The following is a 6,372-nucleotide window of genomic DNA, read 5'->3' as shown; positions in this document are numbered from 1 at the left end:
ATGATGTTTTTCTCATGATTAGACTGGGTCATGTATTTTTGGGAGGAAGTTGCAAAGTGCCCTTCTCATCACATCATATCATGGGTACGAGCTATCAGCATGATTTATCACTGGTGATATTAACCTTGATCATCTGTCTGAGGTAGGGTTTGTCAGGTTTCTCCACTATAAAGTTACTCTTTCTCCTCTTTTTCCATACAGTTCTCTTTGGAAGGGAGTTATTTTGTACAGCCCACATTTGAGGAATGGGGAATTATGCTTCACCTCCTTGATGGGAAACTATTTACATAAATTATTTGGAATTCTTTTATATGGGAGGTTTATTACGGGTATATTATCCTCCATTTATTTATTTACTAAATCTTTTATTTACACCAAGATGGATTTATAGATATTTATTTTATACTTTGGGTTATAATCTAATATGACTTTATTTTCTCTTTCACATCACTCCAACTTTGGCCACGGGGAGCTCTTTCAATTGATTGCTATGTCTCTTTGACATGACCCCATCATTTTTTTTAACACTTCCTTACTTTCTGGTATTACAAGATGCTCCAGGCTCATTCTGTCTATTTCCATTTTCAGCCTTAGAGTCTGCCATTTCTCCAAGGGGCCCTGGTTCCTTTTATTGCAGTATGATATTAGAAACCAAGATCTGGGTACTGGGTGTAGTGTTTCTTTTTGTGCAGGTTTGCTGGTGACAAATTCTCTCAGCTTTTGTTTCCCTGATAAAGTGTTTATTTGGTCTTTATTTTTGGAGTTTTCCCTCCCATGGATATAGAATTCTTTTCCAGCTTATATTCTTTCTGACAAGAAGTCAGTACTCATTCTTATCTTTATTTCTATATATTTAAGGTATTCTTTTTCTTCCTCTGACTGCATTTAGGAACTTTTTTTTCTCTATCAATTTTAGCATCTTGATTATGATGTGCCTATACATGGTTTTCTTTGTGCTTATACTGCTTGAGTTTGTGGAATTTTTTGGGTATGTGAATTCACAGTCATTATTAAATTGGAAAACTTTCAGCCATGTTTCTTCAAATATTTTGTCTGAACCTCCATTCTCGGACTTCAATTACTTATAGGTTAGACTACTTGATATTGACCCACATATCACTGAGGCTCTGTTCATCTTTTTTCACACTTTTCACCCCCTGTCTTGTGTTTTGATTTGGATAGTTTCCACGGCTGCATCTAAAAATGTACTCATTTTCTACAGCATCTAATTCACTGTCAATCCTACTCAGTGAAATTTCCATTTCAAATATTATATTTTTCACTTCTAATACTTTCATTTGTTTCTTTCTTATAGTTTCCATTTCTTTCCTCATTATGGCAATATTTTCCTTTAACCTTTGACCTTTCTTTTAACCTTTAACCTTAATATTTTAATAGGTATTCTAAATTTTTTTTGTCTGGTAATTCCATCCACTCTATCATTTCTGTGTCTTTTATGTTGTCTGATGTTTCTCTTGGTTATGGGTCGTATATTCCTGCTTCTTCATGTGTATAGTAGTTGTTTATTAGATGCTGGATATTGTGAATGTTCTGTTGTTGAGTGCCTGGATTTTACTGTTTTACCTTGAGTTTTCTTTTGGGAGGTAGTTAAATCACTTCCAGATCAGCTTTAAACTTTCAAGGCTTGTTTATAATTTTGTCATGGCAGGCCTAGGATAGCCTTTACTGTAGGGCTAGATTAGCTCCACTACTAATGTGTGATCATTCTGGGGTCTCTACTTAAACATTTCGCTGCTCTGGCTGGCTGGAAAGCAAACATTTCCTAGCCCTGTATGAGCTCTGGAAATTCTCCACCTTACAGCTCCCCTGTTGTTTTTTGCCCATCCTCACTGGAATTTCATGTTATGCATGCACAACTCAGTATGTATCAAGGACTAAAGGGAATCCCTATGCCAATTTCTAAAGTTCTTTCTTTGTATAGCTCTCTCTTCTCTAGTACTCTGCTCCACTAATTATAGCTGCCTCATCCTCTGTGAATTCTGACCTCTGACTTCAAATCAGGAAGCTTGCTGTGTTCTGCTTGGACTTTCCATCCTTATGCTGTTGTCCAGAAATTGCTTATAGGCAACAAGCTGAGACAATCATAGAAATTACCTCATTTGTTTCTCTTTCAAAAATCACAGCCTGTTGTCTATTGTCTGAAAACAATTATCTCCTATATTTTGTTGAGTTTTCTAGTTATTTATGGTAGGAGGGCAAGTCCAGCGACAGTTACTCCATCATGAATATAAGTGGAAGTTCTATTCATAAAAATATAATAATTGAAGTAAAAAATATGACTGATGAAATAATAAAGGATAAATTTAGCAAAGAACAAATTAGTGAATTAAAGATAAAATGAAGAACTTTCCCAGAAGGTAGTAGGAAAGGATAAAAAGATAAAAAGTATAAAAGAAAAGCTATAGGATATGGAAGATGAAAGTAAAATCCCAACATCAAATAAAAGGAATCTAAGAAATAGACAAAATCAAAAATAGGAAGAAGTAGCTACTTTAAGAATAATGGAGATAAATGTTTTGAAATTGAAAAATAATGAAAGACTTCATGTAGTAAAGAATCATAGAGTGTCAAATACGAGCAAAAAGGAAAACCTATACTAGCTACTCTATAGTGAACATTGATAGCATCAAAGAGAAAATTCTGAGTGTCCTGAAAGAACAAAAAGTGCCTGTACAAAGGATCAAGAATCAGGTTGATCTCAGACTTTTCAATAGCAGCATTAGTTGTAAGAAGAAAATGAAGTATCATTGGGGATATTAATAGGTGAGCTTCACAGAGAAAAAGCCCAGGCGGGAGGGGAAACCAGAGGAAGAACTGAATTAATTGGTAATTGATTAAAAGCTTCCACAGCTATCATTTAATGGTACAAAAGTTCTTGTGCATATCTTCCAGGACAGAAAATTAGGCATGATTTTCCCCCACTGGATGACCTTTCTCCTCTGGAGTTAAAAATAATTTCATCTTGCATTGTATTACATTTTATACATTTAAAATTACTTTAATATTTACTACCACATTTGAATTTTTTTGGAACAGAAAGCTCAAGTGTTACTGTGTTCAAGTAGCATTGTTTGCTTTACTGTATAGACCAGAAAGCTGAAACTCATTCAAGTCATGCCATGGATTGCTCACAAAACCAAACCTAAACCCCTACATCTCTAACTCCCACATTTCTGCTGTTTCTTCAGCATAGTAAAGGAGCATGAAAGCTCAGGTGAGCTGGATGGATTGTGAACTGATTTGTCAAATGGACCTTGCTTGGAAAGGCCTTTTGGCAAGGAGTGGGCATTCTCAAATGAAAAGGTAATTGTACTATCCATGAGAAGGCTGTATTTGGCTTACGTACCATGATTGTCCTCAGCTCTGAGATACAATCCAATAATGAAAAAACATCTCTTTTCTCACTTGGAGTTCTTGTTAGTCATTTATGTGGATAAGGTTTTATTGGGATAATTATTGTAAATATGGCACACATGAAGAGTGGTTCCAATTGCATTTTTAGAGCATAAATGTATGATAATGAATTTCATGGCAACTCATACAAATCTCCTTGTCTTGAAAGCTACCAGCAGGAGAGACATTACTGTCTGTCAGAGAAATGACAGAGAGGAAGGAACTCTTCTTCTAATTTTTCCTTCCTAAATATGAAGTGTCTCTTTCCCATAGAGCTCATAAAGGCCTTTCATGTTGCCAGCTATACCTAAGCATTCTTCTTACCAACTATTCTAAGGTTCTAAAAGTCCCAGTGAAGAAACAAAAAGAGCATAATAATTCTCAGAAGCTGACCAAACAGTACAATCTCAACACCTTCTAATTAGGAGGGGAATGGAATCATGAATTCAGCAGTGTGTCAGTCCTACAGCTAGTCTCCTCTTTGGTAGGGTGATGAGCTTCAGAGAGCCTGTTCCATCAATGTAGGATGTGGTCTCCTGCTTTGTAACTATGCTTTCATTTGTGTCTCCATTTGAAAGATGTGAGAATCTGGAAACCCCTGTCTCCACTAGACACACATACACAAACATACACATACACACACACTCTCTCTAACAGAACCTTCATGCTATGAAAGCACAGCCCTTGCATAGGCCATTGAAAATTAAAACAGAAGTGAGGATGGATGGGGTCTGAACTGTATGTTAGGAAATTTCACAGTCCTATGTATCAGAATTTTAAACAAAACAAATACAAAACCTGATCTAATAGTGAAGTCTAAAATGGGAGTTCCAGAGTGCCCTTCCAAAGATTAGAAGGACCCAACTCTCCCCTAGAAGAAGGGCTCCCAGAAGAACCTTACTCAGAAGAATGCCCTCACATAACTCCATCCAATCTCATTCAGAGAATAAATACTCTAGAGCATCCCAGAAGATGACAAGGAAGACGGTGGTAACTGACCGTGAGATGGCACAGAACCCAAGGGGCATGTCAGTTTCTTGGTTCAATGTAGCATTGTCAACTACCAGCACATGGAGATGTGCTTGATGAAGAGTACTTTCTCTTCCCCCCACCCATTATAGACTACTGGACCAGACGGAGTGGCATCTGGAAGCAGTACATGATGAATGCTACACCCCTTAAGATCGTGCAGAGCCAGATCTTAAAGATAGTCACAGGGAAGACAGTGTGGGGGCATGCCACCCACAACTTCAAAGCCCTTCAGTACTTCCACCCCAAGTCCGTCACACACAACACCTCCCAAATCCCTCTCCTCCCCAACCTGAAGGCAGACTGCTTGAAGAATGCCACCATGTCTCTGAAGCATTTCACCAAGAAGCTTCTGAACGGGGACATGCAGATTGGGAAAAGTGGACTTTCCTCTGTGGAAGATGCTCAGGCCACCATGAAGCTACACAAGCTGGTTGAAGTGGAGTGGGAACAGCACCTGTACCACAATCCCCCAAAGACTAGCAGCAGTGGGGATGCTGGTGATGTGGGGAGGCAGCATCGCACCCAGGAGAAACAGGGCTGTGGACCAGTGGACAGCTCTACCAACGCCACCTCTTTGCAAGCTTGAGGTGTGAGGGAGAGAGAGGTTCTACCCTAGACTTAATATCCACTGAAATTTCACCTCAGGTGTTGTTTTCTGTGTCTGATTAAGTATCCCGTGGAAGGAGTAAGCCTCTATGTCAGACTCAGCCCTATACTGTTTACCTCTTAAATGGTGCTAAACGCAGATCCCAGGGTGCTTTGCTCCAGTCAGGCCTTTTGACTTTCAAGGGGAAGGGCATACTGGGAAATGCAGTTTCTCAAACTGCCTTATCCCTAGGGTGGCCCCATGTCTCATTTTAAGCCCTTTGTTCTCAAGTAATTAGCAGAACCCTTCACTCTCAAAAGTACCCTGGTTTGTTGATCACACTCTGTATCACAGACTCTGCTTTTGGCTCAGAGTCTCCACCTAGTCTGTTTTGGGATATCACCTATTCTTCCCACCTCGACTTATAGAAGAACCACCCCTGGTAAGGTTCAGTTCACCTTCAGGTTACAAGGCTGTAGAGGTAAGAGAGCATGACTTGGAAATCAACTTGTTTGATTTAGGAAAGCAGTCTCTTTCTTAAAGTAATAGAGGATTGATGTAGTTTACATCCTACTTGGTAGGTTAAAAAAGAATTTAAAGTGTTTTCAAATAAGATAAAATAAAATAAATAAAATAAAATAGAGCTCCAAATGTAAAAGGTAATTAAATTGGGCCAAAGAAATGAGCCAAATGCACAGATGAGTCTGAAAATCTTTTAGGAATAGCTAATTTATATGTTAATACCCTTTGCAATTTTAAGATTTTAATTTTATTCTGCTTTACACTTGAAGCAGTGTTTTTTATTTCAATCAGGACCCTTTGGGTATATAATTTATTACTGGATTTAGAAGAAAATGTAAAACTCTTGCAGAGTCTGGCTAGCACCAGCTGAATTTTGTATCTTTCTTTTTATACCCCAGAGTTGCTTACTTGAGTTATAGGCTAGATTGCCTTTGGTAAGATAGTGTAGTCAGCAAAGTTAGTTTTTGGACCCCTCCTCCAGCTTCCTTACTGTCTCTCCAACTTTCTCTTTGTTGGCCTTCCTCCTTCCCTCCTTTCCCCCATCCTTTCCTTTTGCATCTGGTACTGTCTGTTCTCTTGCTTCCTTCCTTTTAAAATCTGCTCTGAGGAGTCACTCTAATATCAATCATTTATGACTTAGTAGGGATTTAAATCAACTTTCTTCCCTTTCATACAGAGTATCCCTCTAAGCTTATCTCCAGTTATGGAATTAAAGACTTTGTCACTTATTAAAGAGATTTCCCCATCTAGCTTGTGGGGAAGGTAGATTTTTGGCCACCAGACCTTAGGCATTTCAGAAACTGATAGATGGTTGTACC

The 6,372-nt window shown here is 38.3% G+C and overlaps 1 pseudogene; it reads left to right on the top strand.

Annotated features, from left to right (window-relative positions):
* The first annotated feature begins 4,323 nt into the window (after window positions 1-4,323).
* On the top strand, window positions 4,324-5,032 carry LOC100480783 (annotated as a pseudogene).
* Window positions 5,033-6,372: the final 1,340 nt, after the last annotated feature.

This window comes from Ailuropoda melanoleuca, unplaced genomic scaffold (genome assembly GCF_002007445.2).
Source record: "Ailuropoda melanoleuca isolate Jingjing unplaced genomic scaffold, ASM200744v2 unplaced-scaffold9814, whole genome shotgun sequence".
NCBI classification, from domain to species: Eukaryota; Metazoa; Chordata; class Mammalia; order Carnivora; family Ursidae; genus Ailuropoda; species Ailuropoda melanoleuca.
Note: the sequence above shows the minus strand (reverse complement) of the source record. Positions and strands in the feature narration are given on the sequence as shown.